The 19286-nt window shown below is 49.7% G+C and overlaps 1 long non-coding RNA gene across 2 annotated transcripts; it reads right to left on the bottom strand.

Annotated features, from left to right (window-relative positions):
• Positions 1-686: 686 nt before the first annotated feature.
• On the bottom strand, positions 687-5187 carry LOC109694030 (uncharacterized). Of its 2 annotated transcripts, none has more exons than XR_002213075.2 (4): positions 5038-5187; positions 4311-4469; positions 1156-1378; positions 687-900 (listed from the first exon to the last, which is right to left on the bottom strand). It is a non-coding gene; the product is annotated as an uncharacterized lncRNA (long non-coding RNA). The 2 variants fall into 2 exon arrangements; XR_012436117.1 differs by having other exon boundaries at positions 4393-4469.
• Positions 5188-19286: the final 14099 nt, after the last annotated feature.

Below are 19286 nucleotides of genomic sequence, written 5' to 3'. Positions count from 1 at the left end.
CCCGAGTCCAGCCAGTTCCCCACCTGTGATAAGAGCCCCAACTGCACAGTCAGTAGCTGTGTCCTCTGCCCACTCTGGCGCCTGGTCCTTACCCCTGTTGGGTCCTCAGAACCCCTGTTTAGCACGTGGCCCATGGCAGATGTACAGCAGGATTTGATAAGTGTGGACATAACTGTAGTTGATGCCCACATATTCTTAAAAGTCAGCACTGTTCCAGACTTGTACTATCTCTGCAGATCTGACGATTATCCCCAAGTTGCAAATAAGGAAATTGAGGCTCAGGGGGTGTCTGACTCAGGATTCTCCTATTTGACGTCCTGGACAGGAGGTGCCTTGTCTTCAACCTACTTAGAGGGTGGAAAGAGGCCATGCATGGATTTGGGGCTTAGGGTGTCTTTTGATCAATGGGCCCATTCCCAGTGAATTCCATGTCAAGGTCCCATTCCTGGCTATCCTTGAGGGCCAAGGTGGTCCCAGGGCTAGCCAGGCTAAATGGCTTCTTCCATTTTTTGTTCACACATATGTAAAGGAGCATGGGAGCCTCATCATTTGGGGATAAGCTTGAGGGGGTTCCTAACTGATCCCACACAAAGCTCCTTAAGTTCTCTGAGCCCCAGTTTTCCCATCTGTAGTATGGGAAAAATCACACCACCTGGCCAGTGGAAGTAAAACACAGGAACACTAGATAGAGTTATAATCTCTCTATGGAGTAATATACAGCAGTGAAAAGAATGAAATGGATCTACACATATCATCACAGATGAATGTCAGGAACATAGGGTGGAAGAAAAAAAGGTAAGTTCCAGAAGAATGCATTCAGCACGATCCTTCTGTAAAGGTGAAGGTGTAGCTCAGTGGTACAAATGCTTGCCTAGCATGCTCCACATTTGATCCCCAGCACTGGAAAAAAAAAAAAAAAAAGACACTGCCAAATAAATAAAGATGAAAAATACACATGGCAAGTGATATATATTATTTGTACATACACACATGTGTATTAACAGTAAAGGAATAAAAATATACTTTGAACAAAAGCAGGAGGCATGGTTTGAGATGTAGAGTACCTACCTAGCAAGTGCAAAGCCCTGAGTTCAAACCCAAACCTCAATAAAAAAAAAAAAAAAAACAACCCACCAAGCCCAAGGCAGTGGTTACCTTTGGTGCAGTCACAGAGGTACATGGAGGTAAACTTGTCCAAGGTACAGGCTTGCCAGAACTTGGCCTTCCTCAGCATTGCCTGTCCACCTGTCAAGGCCAGTGATAATGGTGGATGGAACCATGTGGTGACAGAGGAGAACGGAGCCATGGCAGATCCAAGTGGTGTTTTAAGATACATTTAACAGCAGTGATCCTAATTTTGCCAGGCCTGTTTCTTCATCTGTGAAATGGAGAAGCACCCCCTTGCAAGTGTCTCAGAGAATCAGGTCATGATGCCTGTAAAGCCCTCAGCACTGCACCTGGCACCCCGAGGCTCCTTCAGCTATGGGCGGCCATGACAACTGCAGGCACTACCAACTCAGGGCACAGAGGAGGTGAGAGGCTATGTGGGGTCTTGAGACTTGGGGCCCCCAAAACTGGGCAGCTCCCCATTAGCCCACCATAGTCCAGGCTCTGCATCTCCCCTGGGAGGGAGGTCAGGCCTGGAGACACTTTGCTCCACAGCAATCCCTGAAAATCCCTTCCCGTGGGACTCACAGGCCCCACTAATCGGTCACATGGTTGACCTCGAGCACAGAAGCTGACCTACTCGTGAGTCTACATCACCTCCTCCCACCATTGTGTCGTCCTGCGACTGGAGGTCTCTGGCCAGTGCGAAGAGAGGCCCTGTGCATTCCGGAGAGCCAGATAGCCTGTGTCTATCTGGGTGCCGGGTGTCCATGTCAAGTTCTGGGAATAGGCCTGGCTCTGGCTCTGCCTGGTTCCATATCAGTAATGAACCTTATGTGGTGTGACAGTGTGACACTGTCCCCACCCAGCCTAAATTCTCCAGGAATCAAAACCACCTACTCCTGGACTCTCCCTGATTCCTTCTAGGCTGAGGGGCTTCCTCTCCCCTCCTAGCTCTGGTTGCCCTTCAGCCCAGCTCTCCTGGCATGCTTAGCTGTATATTTGGGGTTCTGGGTTGCATGTGGCACGTTTGCTAGGTAGGGAGGCTCATTCAGGCTCCTGTGGCTTTCTTCATCTTTGTGTGGCCCACAGGCTTTGTTCACCGAATGAGTCCTCTGCAGGGTTGGAAGGCTTTCTGGACTTCACTAGAACCTCAGTGAGGCCAGGCCTGCTGATGTATGCCCACGGCCTAACATAACACGTGGCACACAGGACTGAGGTGGGCGAGTAGACCAGAGGGTTAGTCAGCCTCTGCCTTTTCTGTTCATTGCCAGGTGCCTACAGTATGGATTCTCACCTCCTGTGCTCACACTTCTGTGGGGGTCTCCTTGCCATTAAATAGGGCGACTCTGTGGCCTCCAGGCTATTGCCAAAAAGATGATGTGTGACTTTGAGGTTAAGTTACATAGGCATTGCAACTTCCGCCCTGCTCTCTGGGACTGCTGCCTGTAGGGAAGTCAGCAACAGAAGGACAGACATCTGTGCAGGGGAACTGAGTCATCCTACCAACAACTACTCTGAGAATGAGCCACTGTGAGAGCTTCCCCTTCCAGTCAAGCCCTCCGGTGACAGCAGCCCAAACTGACACCTTGAGAATAACTTCACGCAAGAGCCAGAAGCACCCAGCTGAGCCACTCCCAAATTCCTGGCTACAGAGTACAAATGTGTACTGCTATTTCAAGCCGTTCCTTTGGAGTAATGTGGTACAGTGATGGAGAGATAACTGATACAGATAACCTGAGTTCCCACCACCTTCCTCAGGGCCTGTCCCCAGGTTGCCAGGAAACAGTCTTCAGGTGCACATGAAATGCAGAGGTCTACTCTTGTCCCTGGACCAGGGTGTGTGTGTCTGGGCTGGGGGGGGGGGGCGGGGTGAGTCTGAGCCCAGGAAGGGGGAGAGGGCTCTCTGTCCCAGGCCCCAAGCTGGGGACTTTGTGTTCCCAGAGCAGACCTGACTGTGTGACATTGTTTCTCACTCTGGGGCAATGTGAATTGTGCTCCCTGAAGACAAAGGAGAGAACTGAGCCTCCCCGGTGATTCATAGGTTTTTTTCCGAACAACCCAGTCCTAGTGTATAAGGACCTGCTCCAAGGTGCTGGAAGACCAAAGAAAGAAACTGTAACATGAAATTTATTGGGGGGATTTACTGACAGAAGCAGCAGGACCAGCTGGATCCCTGCACTTGGGGTCAGAAAGAGGGTGCTTTTATGGGACTTCATCCAGGCTGGAATGTAGCTGATTTCTCTTAATAAGGAGTCAGGTGCTTCCCTGGAGCATGGGTTCAGTTCTTAAGCCTCACACATGACTCTATGGTTGTATCTATTTATGGTTTGCTGAGAAACTATGCAGGAAAAACCAGCTAAGTTTATTCAGCAGCCATCATGGTAGTTAGGACTCAAGATGGCTGCAGTTATGTCACAGAGCATCCATCCAATTGTGTTTCGGGAGGAGGAGTTGAGCATGTTCTGGGTTTTTTGTTTTTGTTGTTGTTTTGGCAGTGCTGGAGAGTGCATCCAGGGCTTCACACACTACATAAGCGCTCTACCCTGGCATAATCTTAATCAGAGGCTGTTGCAAAGCCTGCTGGGAAACAGATTAGATTGTTGATTCCTTTATTGCAGCATCAAACCCGACAAGTCGCAGTTTCTCGGAATTCAGCTGCACCCAGGTGAACTAGCCCCTCTCTGACAGACCCCAGGCTGGCACACAGAGGTGAAAAGGCCATGGAACCTACCTGTCGGAAGCTCAGCTCAGGCTAATCACATCTACTGTGTGTAGATACGGGGGCTAGCACCACTGCACTCAGAACCCGCCCACTTTCCACTATGGCTGCCATCACCCCACATGTGGACAGGAGCTGCAGCTTCTGCCTGTGCCCCTCCACCATATCCCAGTCCCAATGGGCTCAATACAGTCTTTCCAAATGATAAATCAGATCCTGTCACTCTGCAGCTCAAAACACTCCATTAACCTTGACATAAAAATGAAGGTTGAAGATTTAGCTAGGTGGTGGATCCTTTGCCTAGCACATTCGAGGTCCTGGGTTCCAGCCTAGCACACATATACCAAAAACAAACCCCATACCTAAAAACTTGTCTTTGGACAGATTTGGGGATCACAGCCTGACCAATGTAAGATCACAAATAATCACACCACTGACATCTGGGGCATGATGGGATGGGACGGAAGGAAAATAGCCTCACCTGTGAAGTCTTGACTAAACTGATTCAAAGTGTTTCAATTTACATAAAATCAGAAGGAAAGGCAGAGCCTGGTGGTGCACACCTGTAATCCCAGCACTTGGGAGGCTGAGGCAGGAAGATTGTGAGTTCCAGGCCAGCCTAGTGTCCACAGCAGAGACCCTGTCTCAAAAAAAATTAAAAAAAAATAATAAATCAGGAGGAAGAGAAACACTTTAAACAGCACTGTGAGCAAATCATCAGATACCATGGCTGACCTGGACTGTTCATGAAAGTCAACAACGTTTTTTTTTTCTTGAGGTGCCAAGATGGAACCCAGGGCCTCTCACATGCTAGGCAATCACTCTGTCCCTGAGCCACACCCCCATCCCAGACCCAGGGTCTTATTCACAGTTGCCAAACACAACCAAATGTCTCTCAGTGGGAGAACGGGAAACTGGGGCTCATGCAGAGTAGACACCGTTCAGCAAAAAAAGCTGAACTGCTATAGGACACAGAAGTCTTAGCAAGTGTCTGGGACCTTGGGCTCCGTGTTAGAGGACACAGTCCACAGAGACGCATACAGCATGGTCCTACCGACAGGGAGCTCGGAGCAGGAATTAGGATCTGTGGCTGCCTCACATGGGGCAGGCGTCTCCTGGAAAGAGCTCAGGGAACCTTCCCCTTGGAAGGTAGTTGTGTTGGTCTCCTTTCCTTCCCTGTGACAAGACACCTGAGCGGATCAACTTACAAGGAGAAAGCTCTGCTTTGGCTCATCGTTTCAGAGGTGTCAGCTCACGGTTGTTTGGCTGCTTGGCTTGGTTGCTTTGGGCCTGTGACAGCACAGCACATCACAGCAGGAGCCACTCCATCACTCTAAGCAGCAGAAAGTCAGAGAGGAGGGGCCGGGTCCCAATATACCTTGCAAAGTCATGCCCCTAGTGATCTCACTTCCTTCCATTAGGCCCCACCTGTTAAAGGTGCCACAACCTCCCTAAGGGTTAGATGGTGCCTACCATTGCATTCCTGGTGGCCCCAGACAGGCCTAGGGTGGGCATGGGGCTGGGTTCTGGCCTATGACACCTAAAAGGACTTGCTACGGGGCTGTGGGAAAGGTTTTCCTTCTGGAGAAGTAAGAGGGCTGGGGTGAAGTTCAGTGGTGGAGCACTTACCTAACTAGCTCAAGGGCTTGGCTTTAGTCCCCAGCATCACAGAAATTCAAAACCAAAATTTTTTAAATGTACACCTGGCTGGGACCCAGCAGCTCATGTCTGTAATCCTAGTTACTTGGGAGGCTGAGATCAGAAGGATCAAGATTCAAAGCTAATCCAGGCAAATAGTTTGCTAGATTCCATCTCCAAAACAATCAGAGCAAAATGAGTGGGATGTATGCCTCAAATGGTAAAGCATCCGCTTTACAAGTGTGAAACCCTGAATTCAAACCTCAGTACCAGCAAAAAAGATGAGAAATAGGACTGGAGGTGTGACTCAAGCAGTAGAGTGCCTGCTTTGTAAGCACAAATCCCTAAGTTCAAACCCCAGAACCATCAAAATGTTAAAAAATAATAAAAAATAAAATAAAAATGAGAAATAATAGCCAGGGGCTGTAGGGGTGGTATGTCAGTGGTATGTCATGTGCTTTTGAGGCCCTGGGTTCAGTCCCTAGCACCACCGTAAAAAAAAGAGAAAAAAAGAAAATCTACATTCCGAAAAATAAATAATCAAATAAATAAGTTTTAAAAAGACACTTTCAAATACTCTCTTCTTTTAAATAGATTCTACGTTTAAAGAATTTAAGATTAGTACAGCGATGAAGCACAAAATGTAAACTTTCATTAGATCCTGTTTCTGGGGAAGAAAGGAGGGAAAGAAGGAAGGGAGGGAGGTGGATATGTGAACCCGGGGATATGTGAACCTCTGGAGGAAATTTTGAACATGGATTGAGAAGTAGGGCACGAGTTTCATTCCATTTTCTCTGGTACAGCAGTGCCGTGCTGTGCAAAGGAGCATCCCACGCCTAGGAGACGAGTAATCCAGATTTAGGGGTAGGTGTCATGACGTCTGCAAGTCACCTTCAAATGACTAAGCAAAGCCAACTCTGCCCAAATATTAACAGTGGTTGAGCCTGGGTCACAAATGTGTGAATGCTTCTTTTATATATTTTCCTTTTTTTTAATATATTTTAGGACATTTTCATAATGAAAAGTTGGAGGTACAATGCATAAAATCTGAAGTCCTAGCTGTGACCTGGCTTCTCCGACCTCACCCTCTGCCAGTTTCTCCCTTGTCCTCCCTGCACCCCCCCCTCCCCCCCCCCCACAACACAACTTCCTCACTGGTCCCCTCGGAGCTCAGAGACATGGACGAAGGCTGCCTCCACTGAACAAACAACTGTCTCTCTCATTTATTTATTTACTTACTTACTCATTTATTTGTTTGTTTGTCTATTTATGTTCTTGGATTGCTGGGAATCAAACCTAGGGCCTTGGGCATGCCTGGCAAGCCCTCTCCATCTCTGAGCTACAAACCTGACCTCTTCTCCAGAAGGAAAACCTTTCCCAAAGCCCCACAGCAAACTCTTATAGGTATCTTTGGCCAGATCCCAGCCTCTTGCCCACCCTGGACCTGTCTGAGGCCACGGAGAATGGAATGGCTGACACCAACCAATTCAGTTTAGATTGGTCTCCCAGGATGGGGTGTGTTGCCCTTCCCTGTAAATCAGGGTTCTTCTGGCCTGGAGGAAGGGGGGATTGAGGAGACCCTCCCCATCATGCATTTTTGGAACTTAGAGATGGTAAAGCTAATTCGGCACTTGTGCCTTCCTTTAATCCTTCCAGCAGGTTCTGGGGAACAGCTGGTCTCCAACCCCATTTTACAGACGGTGAAATGGAGGAGCATAGAGGTGGAATGATTTAGCCATCCTGGCTGATACAACCCCAAATTCTCCGTTAAGTAGAAAAGCTGCAGGGGCAGGACAGGCAAAATGTCATGTGCGTCCAGGAGGGGTGGAGTTCCACAGGACTGGGAGAGGCAGCACAGGGAGCAGGTGGGACTGGATGGTGCTTGGATAATGGAGGGGGCTACAGTATAAGCTCAAGGTAGGGGCAGGTGGAGGTTACAAAGCGAGCAATGGCAGAGTGTCAGGCACATGGGGTAAGGAGAGGAGGGAAGGAGAGCTAGGAAAGAGGATAAGGTGAATTCCAAGACCACCCAGTACACTGGAGGAGGGCGCACTCCTTGTTCTGCAGGCAATGGGGAGACACTGAAGGTTCTATGGGGACAGAAGTATGGCAGAGCAAGCTGAGAGAGCACTGGAAGGGTGAGGGGGAAAGTAAGAAGAGGTAGTGCAGAGCTGTGGACAGAGGGGAACAGCGGGGTGGGGATCTTTATCTTCGGTGAGCACTTCAGCATTTCACAGCTAAAAACTGATTTCTCAGTCTTCTGTTCTTGCACCATTCATCTTTGACGAATAGCCATAAGTGAAGGAGAGCCAAACCAAAGAGAGATTAAGCTGGGGCATGGATCGAGTGGAAGACCACTTGCCTAGCCAGCAGAAGGCTGGGGGAGCTCAAACCCAGCACCATTGAAAAGAGGTTAAGGGCTTGGACTTGGGAGCCAGAACAGTCCCCACCAGCTGTGCCCTGACGGCTGTCTGAAGCCTGTTTCCTGACTGTGAAATCAGGACATTAGATCAATGATGGCAGCCTCAGCCAGTCCCCCTTATCCACAGGAGATGTGGCCTAAGACCCCGAATGGATGCCTGAAACTGCAGATAGCACGAAATCCTACATATGCCACAGTTGTTTCCTCCTATGCATACATACCCATGATAAAATTTAATTTATAGATTAGATGCAGGAAGAGATTAACAGTGATCACTAATAACAAAACTGAACAATTACAATACTATAAAATAAAAGTTGAGAATGTAGAGGTACTCTGAGAGTGCTCCCAGCTTTTCCCTTGTGGGAAACACTTCTGGCTCCTTTGGCAGAGGTGGACTGCTAGCATCACTGCTCTTGCAGTTTGGGGCCATTATAAGTAAAATAAACGTTGCCTGAACACAAGCATGGCGACACTGGATAGTCCATCTGATAACACAACGCCTGGCATTCCTGGGGCTGTTCTGAGATGAAATGTACCAGTACAGAACATCCAGCCACGGTGCCAGGGCTGCTCTGGGCTGGGGATGCAGCAAAGTCCTTGCAGACCTAAAGGCGCCATGAGCATCTTCAGAAGAGACCTAGGAGTCTGGGCAGGGAGTGGGGCTGAAGGGAGATGGGGCAGGGAGGGTGGGGAAAAGACCTGTGAGCTGCCACCTCGAGTGGGTTGTGGGAACAGTGCTATGGGAAGAGGGAATGCCCCTCTTACCAGTAACAGGTTCTGGGTGAACTGCCGCTTTGCCTGGAAAGGACAGACTGAGGGACCCTTTACCCTTACCCTTCTCCTCCCATGGGCCTGTGTGTGGTGGTGGGCTAGTCCCTTCCCCATGCGAGCCTCAGTTCCCCTGACAGAGGCCCTTCTTTTAGGTTCTTCAACCTCTAACTCTGAGGCAGTGGCTGCTACGTACAGAATCATGAAGCACCCGTACTCACTGTTTCACCCAGCTCTCCTAGGCCAAGGCTGGAATCTTCCAGGCTGGTGCATCCTGTGCTCAGACAGGTGCTTTTCCAACAGGACTCCAAGAAGCAGCCAGGAGGCTGGCCGGGACCAGGGGGGATCCTCAGAGGTAAGTGCCCCCAGCATGTGTAAGGCCCTCACAACCATACCCCCTGTACCCCCTTAGCAGGGTTGGCCTGGAGCCCCTGAATCAGCTGTGGTCCTAAGCCTGAAGCATAGGTCAGGCCCCATTTGCCACAGCCTGTGGTCGACTCTGGGCTCCGTGGAAGGCTTCAGCAGGCTTCATGGTTGACCTTGTGTGCCGCCATATCTGAATACTCTGGTGGTGGCTATGCGCTGAGAACTGCAACATACCGCCTACATGAACTCCCCAGGCCACCTGTGAAGGTCACATGATTCCAAGGACCATGCTCACAGCCACATAGCTAGGGAAGCAGCAGAGCCAGGGCTTGAACCCAACTCAAAGTGGGCCAAAATCAAATTGGCAACCTTTGCACCAGCTGCATGGGCTCTCCTGACAAGCCCCATTGAGCTGTGCAGGTGCTCAAGGGCTCCCAGAACTGGCTAAGGCCTGCCTCAGATGGACCATCTCACCTCTATGCACTATGACTCCCTCTCAGGTCCCCCACCCTGCCTCTGTCCCTGTACTACCTGTCTCCAGCCCCCACTCTGCAGAAGCACAGAGAGATCTGAGCTTCCTGGAGGCCAAAGAAACAGGCACCTCTTGCTGACCCTTGGGTCACAGGCCACAGGAAAGCACAATTTTGGTGTCAAGCACACCTCACACTTGCTTGGTCTTCTCCTGCTTCCTACCAACCTGCATCTGATGCAGGATGCTGTTGTAGGGGTACAGTGAGGACCAGACCCAGGAGTGACATGCACCACGACTGGACAGGTTGACAGGGCACTGCTACCTATTTTAGGAGGAGCCTCTAGCTCGCCCTAGGGGATAACAGGGTGGATCCAGCAGAGGGGAACTCCAGTGTGGGATGAATCCTTTCCTGAAGCCGGTGGAAGGGTTTAGGGGGAGTGGCAGGGAATCTAGCCTTGGGGGCAGAATGAAGAGATTTGATCATTTTGAGGCAATAGGGAGCCACTGAAGGCTCTTTAGCAAGACAGACATGGTGAGTTGGATTTCTCCCTGGGACACACACAAGTGAAGACATGAAGTTGGTGAGGTCACCAGTGGGGACTGGGCAGAGGAGAGGGGCCAAAGTCAGAATTTAGGGTCTTTTAGAAGAATCTCTCAGGGGGGTGGCTGTGAGACTGGAGGCAGGAACTAAGTTGGAGCTGACCACATGGGGGCATTTAAATCCTAATGGGGAGCAGGAAGAAGCCAAGAGAGGGCAGGTCCCCCCTAGGCAATTGAAGGGAGGCTCAACCCTGTTTTGCACAGATAGGGTAACCACACCACGGCCTGAAGAGGTGACCAGTAGCAGGTGTACAGCAGCCCTGGGCTCTAGCGTAAGGCTGTGAACTCCTGATCCCTGTCCTCTAGGCCAGGCCCCCTTTCCTGGCTGCTCTGCTGGCCGGGCTCCAATCCTACTTGTGTCCACCTCTCCCCAGGTTATGTCACGTGGCAGGTAGCTTTTATTTTCCTGTTGGCAGAGCCTGGAGGCTAACAGCACCTGCCTCATTGGGCTATTGTGGGAATCAAATGACTTGAAGGCAAACAAAGAGCTAAGAATGAGGCTGGCACTCAGGGAGTGCTGGAAGGCATTCCTGCCGCCAGTGCCCCTTCCAACCTGCCTGCCTGCCTGCACTCATGCTCTCAACCCTTCCCCATTCCTTTTGCCCTTCTAAACACAGCTCAGGTGTCCACTTGCTTAGGAGTGTTCTGCAAAAACAAACCAAGTCAAACACGCAACTCCTGGAGGAGCTGCCAGTTGGGGGTGGGGTGGGGAGGCTCTCTGGTCCACTGGTCCTCCTGCCATGGGCTCTACCTGCTAGAGCCGTGAAATCAATGATTCATCCATCGTATCGGAGCTAAATAAAAATTCTAGATAGTTTCACAGAATTTCAAGTTTTGACGCAAACCAGTGTTTTTTATTATTTTTTTAAATTTTTACTTATTTTTTGTGGTGCTGGGGATCAAAGCTAGGGCCTTGCACATAAATCAGTGGTTTTATGTGTTAATTTATTTTTTTCAGTGGTTGGAGATTGAACCCAGGGCTCACACGTCCCAGACTCTAAACTAGTATTTTTAAATTCTACTTTTCCGTCTATAGCTCAGTAGTGGAGTGCTTGCCCTGGGTTCAATCCCCAGCACTGGGAATAATTACTACTACTAATAATAACCCCCCCCTCAGTTTTGTGCATGCTAGACAAGCAAAGTACTGTACCACTGAGCTCCATCCTCAGCCATAGAAGTTATTTTGGTGCTTTTTGGTCAAATGATGTATTTTCCTACTGTCTGTATAATGGTTAGAGCAAAGTGCTGGTGATGTCAGAGGGTCTGGACTCCCCACCTCCTCCAAACTCTCTCCAGCCTCCCAGAGTTCTTCTGGGACCTTGTGGAACACAGGGAAACAAGACTCAGGGAGAAAAGACAGGATTGCCCAAGATGTCCCCACAAAACTATGTTTGTGTCCCTGGACAAAACTGGGGCACATTTGTGGTCCCTTGAGCCCCTCTTCCAAAAGATACTGCAGGTCTTCCTGTGTGAATTTTCTTTCTGTGGCAACTCAGCAGTTATGAATTGTGTCCCTCCATTCCCAAAAGATATGCTGAATTCCCAACCCAGCTACCCGGGACTGTGACCTTATTTGGAAACAGTGCCTTTGCAGGTGAAATTAAAATGGTGGATCATTCAGGAGGGGTCCTAATCCAGCATGACTGGGTCTTTATAAGAAGAGAGAAGGGTTGGTGGAGTGGCTCAAGTAGCAAAAGTGCCTGCTTAGCAAGCCTGAGGCCCTGAGTTCAATCCCCAGTGCTGCCAAAAAAAATAAAAGAAAAAGAAATTTGGACATAGAGTCAGACAAAGAGGATGGCCAGGTAAGGACAGAGACACACAAGAGGATACAACCTGTCAACAGAGGCAGAGTGGAGCAATACAGCTACAAACCAAGGCACAAGGAGTGGTGGAAACCACCAGAAGCTAGGAAGAGACAGGAAGGCTGCCCCAAGAGCCTTGCAGGGACCTTGGCTGACACTTTGACTTAGGACTTGCAGCTTACAGAACTCTAAGAGAACCAGTCTCTTGTTTGAAGTCACCCAGCGTGTGGTGCTTGTTAACCACAGCCATAGGAGTCTAGCGTGCTCCTAGGATGTCTCCTAAATGAACACGCATTGAATTTTTTTCCAAACAGACCCACTTTCCCATAACTTGCGCACCTTCTGCTAAAAGTAAAGCATCTATTATGGCTATAAATAGAAGACCATGACCCTTTCTATAAATAGAAGGAGCCTTAAAAAATAAAGCCAACCTAGCTGGCTTTCTTCTCTGTTAAAAAAGGAGAGGAGGACTGGGGGTGTGGCTGTGTGGTACAGTACCTGCCTCAGCTGTGAGAGGCTCCAGCGCTGAGGGAAAAAAAGGAAGAGGAAAAGACAAAAGAAAGAAAGAAAGAGAAAACAGTAAGTGACAAAGGGTGTGGAGGACACGTGGACACCTAGCTGGGATATCTTCTAATGAAAAAGGGAAAAGCCCCCTATTACCTGAAAATGTCAAATTCTGGGATGCCTCCAATGATTGGGGCTTCAGGGTTGGGCACCCTCTCTCTCTGCCCACATTCCCTTTTATGTTTCAGGAAATTCAGGCACAGAAAGTCTGGTGAAGCCAGGCCGGTGGCTCACACCTGTAATCCTAGTTTCTCAGGAGGCAGAGATCCGGAGGATCGCTGGTTCGAAACCCCCCCTGGGCAAATAGTTTGCGAGACCCTATCTTGCATCACGAAAAAGGGCTGGTGATTTGCCCAGGGTCACACAAGTCAGAGGTGGAGTCTGAATTTGAACAGATCTCTGTGCTTTGGGAAATCACACATAAGACTTTTTGGTTCCATCCCATGGACACAGAGCAGGTGCAATAAACTCTGAAGGCCAAGGAAACAGACTCAACCTGTGTGTTGCAGTCAGTGACAGTGACAGCCTGGTGGATTGCAGGCTGTCAATGATCGGCCTGCAAGGTGGCTGGATCTGTGCAAAATTTGGCTCATGCTAAAGGTGAAGAAACAATCACAAGATTTTTTTTTTTTCCCCTTCTTGATGCACCAGACCATCTGTGAGGAAAATCAAGGTTCGTGCAGGGACCCATTTCACATGTGATCACACACTCAGAAACAGACATCCATGGGGCTCATCTCCAAATCTAGACACCCCTCACCCGTGTCCTGGCTATACAGTAATCTCCTGCAGTGTTAGGGGTGGCCTGGTGTCGTCCCCTCTTCTCCAACAGTGACACACAGAGGACAACATGCTTGTGGAATAGGTATGTGCAGGCCCAGGACTTTCAATACTCAGGTGGAGATTAAAAGTCTTAAAAGCTACAAATAGCATCAAAGCATGAGGGAAGATGATGTCCAGAGGCCACACTCAAGTTCTCACGTGGCAAGTCACCTCCATCCTCAGAGTCTCTGGCACCAAGAGGGCATTAGCTCCTCTCCTCTCCCAGGGCCTATCTAGGATCTGTCTTGGTAACTTGGACTTTTCTTTTCCACTCCCACCTCCAGGATGAACCCCTGGTCCAGGTAAGATATCTGAGACCCAGACCTTGCACCTCCTATCCTCCCATCCCACCTTCACCCCCACCATCTTCTCTTTTCTTGCTCATTCCAGCTGATTTTGCCATCTTGGCAAAAATAATCAGGACAACTGTAATATTAGAAGCACTATGACTATCACCTTCCCGTTGACCTTGGGTGGGGCTCTAGTGCCACTCTCATTTTACAGATGCACAAACTGAGGCTTAGTTGGGGGCTGATCCCTGTCTAAGGTCACAGATGATAAAGGGCAGAGTCTAGAATACAACAGATGTCTCTCTTAATTCAGAACCTACACATCTACCCTACAGCTGAAAACCACAAATGCAGGGGCCTTCACAGCATTGCTGTGTGTTCTGAGACAAGTCACCAGCCCTTTCTGAGCCTTTGTTTCCACAGGGAAGTGGCCTTGGGGGATGGCTGGGGTCACCTAGAGCTGGGGGATTCTGGGACTCTAGGAGTAGATCTTGGTCCACCCTGCCCAGGCTCAGATGACCAGTTTGCCAGGGCCTGAGAGTCCAGTTAGGCAGGCTTTGAATCAGGCCATAAGTGGGAACACAGTCAGGGTGCTCGCCTCTGTGGCTTTGTTTATTGTCTGGAAGCTGGGAATATTTTGAATTGTTGTGAGGGAAAAATAACCAAATATAAGAAGGCAGCCACTGAGAGGCCCAGGCAAGAATGCAGAGGAATTAGGCCTGCCCGGGTCTGTCTGGGTGGCTGTGAAGTTCTGGGCGCCCAGCACTCCCAGGCCAAGGGTGCAGGGTTATAATGAGACATTCACATTGCCTGGAGAATTTTATCTAAATATAAAAAATAATAAATAAATAAGCTTCATGCTCAATTAAATAAGACTTTCTGAGGACACCTAGGCATCAGGATTTTTTTTTTTTTTCCCTGTGGTGCTAGGGATAGAAGCCAGGGCCTTGCACAAGTGGTCTATCACTGAGCTATACGTCCCACCCCTGCACCAAAGTTTCTTAAATTTCCCACGTGATTGCAATGGGAAGCCAAGGTTGAGAGCCCCCTAACTCCCAGAGCAGTGGTTCTCAAACTTGAGCTGCCTTAGGAACCCCTACAGGGCTTGATGAACAGGATTGCTGAGTCCACCTCAGAGTTTGTGATTTGGGAGATCTAGAGGGGCCTGCCACTCTGCTTTCACAAGAATTCCCAGGTACTTCTGCTGTGGGTCTGGAAGCCAGACTTTGAGAAGCCTTCTCCACTCATGATGCCCAATGTGGCCTGTGACACCCCCTGCCCCAAGTCTGCTCCTCTGCCCAGGAGCTGGATAGAAATTCAGAATCTCTGCCCCATCCCAGACCTGCTGAGTCAAATCTGCATGTTAACAACAGCTCACCAGAATGACGGGTGCTTTTCAGTTAGGGGAAGGCTAACCTGCCCTTGCTATAGATGGGGAAACTGAGGCAGAGAAAGACAGAGGACCCTCAGGGTTGGAGCCACTAAGGATCCTCTCAGAGCTCAGATTTAGGCCTCTCCTGCGAAGATCAGGAGAGGAGGGTGGGTTGCGGGTCATGGATGGGGTTGAGCGCCCAGTCCTAAAGACTGGTCTTCCCTCAGCCACACAAGTGGCCACGTTTGCAGTTTGTGAACCCTGTGGGGGCAATCACAAGCAGCCCCACCTCCATTCACCCAGCAGCACTGGCTGGGCAGCCAGTTCTCTAGGCTTGAGGGACACGGTGTTGCACCAGGCAGCCCTGTCCACATGGGGCGAGCAGTCTAGCCATGGAAATGATAGACCAGTAGATCAATGATAGGCTACTTCACCTGATTAGTCAAGGTAGAGTGACATGAAACAAGGCAATGGCGCAGGCTGGTGAAGCGAGGAGGGGCAGGCAGGTGGTTGAGATGCAGGACAGGAGACGCTGGAGCTGATAGACAAGGGATGAGAAGGAGTCAGCCCTGGGAAGGACTGAGGGGAAAGTACCCTGGACAGGAGCAGCCAGTGTAAAGGTCCTGAGATGGAACTGTAGTGGAACAAAAGCCAGGTGATCAGAGTAGCTGGTAGGAGGAAGAAAGGAGTAGCAGACATGGGGGGTGGGGGACGAGTCTCAGAGACCTCCAGGAGTCCAGTCTTAGTGGCATCGTGGTGGTAGGGCACAGGGGTTGTTCAAAGCAGGAAGGCTGCCATGTGCCAGTGGCTTACGCCTATAATCCTAGCTATTTAGGAGGCTAAAATCAGGAGGATTGAGATTCGAGGCCAACCCCCAGCAAATAGTTGGCAAGACCCCATCTCCAAAATAACCACAGCAAAATAGATTGAAGGAAAGCCTCAAGCAGTAGAGCACCTGCTTTGCAAGTGTGAAGCCCTGAATTCAAATCCCAGTCCCACCAAAAAAAAAAAAAAAAAAAGCAGGAAAGATGCTTGAGTGACTCTTGAGTTTACTGAGGTACAGTTATTACCTGTAGGGGTTGGTTCTGCCCCTACCCCCCACACCCTCTCCCGCCACACACACAGCAAGATGTTCAAGCCCCTTGTATACAATGACAATGGCCTGCTGTTCACATTCTCCCCAATACTTGAAATCCTCTCTAGGTTACTAATAGGCTCAGTGATCGGGGTTTGCTTCCACATGAATGCCCAAGGCCCTGGGTTCCATCCCCAGCACCATAGAGGGGAGAAAAAGTAGAGCTAGGCACCGGTGGCTCATGCCTATCACCCTAGCTACTCAGGAGGCAGAGATCAGGAAGATCAGAGTTCAAAGCCAGCCTAGGCAAATAATTCCCAAGACCCTATCTCAAAAAAATCCATTAAAAAAAAAAAAAGGGCTGGCACAGTGACTCAAGCAGTAAGTGCCTACCTAGCAAGCATGATAGCCCTGAGTTCAAACCCCAATGCCGCCAAAAAAAAAAAAAAAAGATTATTACGGGACTTAATCCAATGTTAGTGTTGTGTAAACAGTTGTTACAGGGGTTAATGACAAGGGGAAGAAGTCTGTACATGTCTAATACACAAGCAACTCTTTTTCTTTGCCTAACACTTTCCATCCTTGGTTGGTTGAATCAGAGCACCAGGAACCACATATATGATAGGCTGCCCAGGAGAAACGCACAGACCTTGAGTGCTCAGCTCATGGAGTTTTCAAGCATAGACACCTGTGAGATCTTCCATCCCTCTGAGAGCTCCCTGGGGTCCTTCTTATCAACAAGCCCCCTCCTCCCCCACCTCCCCCATTTCTCCAAATACTACAACCCTTAATTCAGCCCACCTGATTTTCCATATAAATGGAGTTGCAGGGGTGATTGGGGACCTCCTCCAGGTTTTGTGCCTCTCAGGAATCCTTTTGCTTGCAAGTGTTAGTCCTTCCTTCTGTTTCTATTTTCCTGTTGACACAACCAGGGCTCTTTCCCTTTGGGGTCATTGTGACCCCATTCACATTCTTACCTTTGTGTGGATGAATGATTTCACTTCTTTTCGGTTGATACCTGGGCGTGAGATTGCTGGCTCACAGGTGCAGTGTTTAGCCTTAGAGAAATGTCTAACCTTACCTGAAACTGCTAGTCTGTTTTCCTTGTGCATTCTATGTTCCCAGCAGGGAGTGCAGATGGGTTGGAGGGTGGGAGAGGAAGCTGAAGGTGGCTGCCTGGCCTGTGGTAGTTGAGGAACTAAATGCACTTGTGTGTCCCCTTGGCCCCAGCAGGGCTGTCTCCACACTGACACCTTCCCTGCTTGGCTCTGAGGCAGTTTTGCTGTTCCCACTGAGAAAGAGGAGGAAGCCAGCCTCAGGGACTTGCCCCCCACAGACCACATCCGGCCTCGGTTTCCCGAGCTCCTCTGCACTCCAAGCCCCAGCAGGCACTGCTGGGGATACATTCTCCTGGGTGCTTTCAGTTTGGGGCTCCAAGTTTGGCTGCCTCTCAGACTGCAGAGGGCAGGGAGTGATGTGCTTTAGCAGGAAAATGAGCCTGGGCAGTGGAAAGCTGCCAGGCCCCCACACCTGTGGAAAACCCCACAGGTGTGGGGGGCCTGGTGAGAGCATCAGTGTACCAAGTGGTGGGTGATATGCCAGAGACTCATGAGTCCTCTTCACTTGCTCTTCAGGACAATCCAGGGCAGGGCACAATGTGTACAGTCTGGCAGTATTAACAGGGACATCCAGGCACAGAAGGGTCATTTTATTCACTCTATGTCACAAAACCCATGAGGCATGAAGCTGGAATTTGTAAGCAGGCACGATGGAGTGTAGACAGTAAGCAGACACCTGAAGGTTCGGATGCTCTGACAAGGCTCTAGGTACTCGCTCAGAAATGTGTACACACTGAGATGTGCCCAGGAAAAAGTTACCTGGACAAGAAGCGGACCAGCCACTCACCACCTAGCAGGTCTGTCATTGACCCTCTGTCTCTTTGGGGCTACTTCTGGGAATGAAGTTCTGAGAGTTGTACAGGCTGTCCAGACCATTCCTGACCCCCTGTCCTTTGCAGGGTAGGTGCCAAGAGGCCTGCCTGAGCTGGCCAGATGGCCCAGCGTGCACTGTACCTCCGTGGCATTGCAACAACTCTGTCTGGTGACCTGATAGATGAGACAAACTCTCTTCTGGCAAGGGACGGGGTTTTGTTCAAAGTCCTGGATCGATGTTATATTACTATTCAACATTGCTAAAAAGCAGCCTGTTGTAGTCTTTAAAAATCTCACCCGCTGAATGAGTGGCTGCAGATGGAGGCTCTGTCCGCTGATCAATTTTCATTCTTGAAATGAGAAGAGTTAGTCCCAATGGAGTTTCAGACTAATGTTTGGCTCATCCAGAGAGAACTTCTGCCTGGCTTTCCTTGAAGGCCTCTCCTGGTTGCCAATACTTTCATTTCCCTTGTTGCCCACTCCCAACCCCTGGCCAGGGGGCCCAGGTCTCAAACTCAGCCCCCTGCAGGGCCAGTAGGTGGCACAGAGGAGCAAAGCAGCCAGGTAGTAACCATGGAACCCCAAAGAAGCCACATCCAACAGTGAGGAGATAAGGGAGGCCCCTTAGCTCCAGGTTATTTGTAGACAGTTGGGTAATGGGGCAGGGGTAGCTCCATTTTGTCATTTTTCCAGAGAAACTAGGCATTCTGAGTTTTTTTGTTTTTTTAAGACAGTCTCACTATGTAGCCCAGGCTAGCTCCAATGTTCTTCTGCTTCAGCCTCTCGAGTGCATCATCATGCTGAGCTTTGGTTATTGACTTTTTTGTTAGTTTGTTTATTTTTGGTGAGACTGGGGTTTGAACTTATGGCTTCACACTTGCAAAGGCGCTCTCAAAACATGTGCTCTGGCTTGCACCACACCTCCTGTCTATTTTGCTCTGGTTATTTTGAAGATGGGAATCTTGCGAACTATTTACCTGGACTGCCTCAAACTGCGATCCTCCTGATCTCAGCCTCCCAAATAGCTGGGACTTATCGGTGCACATAAATGCACAATTTCTCAAATTTTTGTTCACATCGATTAACCCAAAATATTTTGAAACCCAGTTGAGGCAAAAGAAGCCCATCTGGTAGTTGGGTTCAGTGCAGGAACCCCCAGTTGAGACTGCTGACGATGGCCTAATGAGGCAGCGCTTACTAGCCCATATTACAGATGAGGAAACCGAGGCTCAGGGAGCAGGCATGCAGGCCCCAGTCATACAGCTGGGAAGCCGAAGAGCTGGGAGTGGGACCTGGGAGTCTCTGGCCTCCATACCAAGCTCTGCCCACTCA

Source organism: Castor canadensis, chromosome 10 (genome assembly GCF_047511655.1).
Source record: "Castor canadensis chromosome 10, mCasCan1.hap1v2, whole genome shotgun sequence".
Taxonomy (NCBI): Eukaryota; Metazoa; Chordata; class Mammalia; order Rodentia; family Castoridae; genus Castor; species Castor canadensis.
The sequence above is the reverse complement of the archived record's forward strand: the minus strand, read 5'-3'. Positions and strand labels throughout refer to the sequence as shown.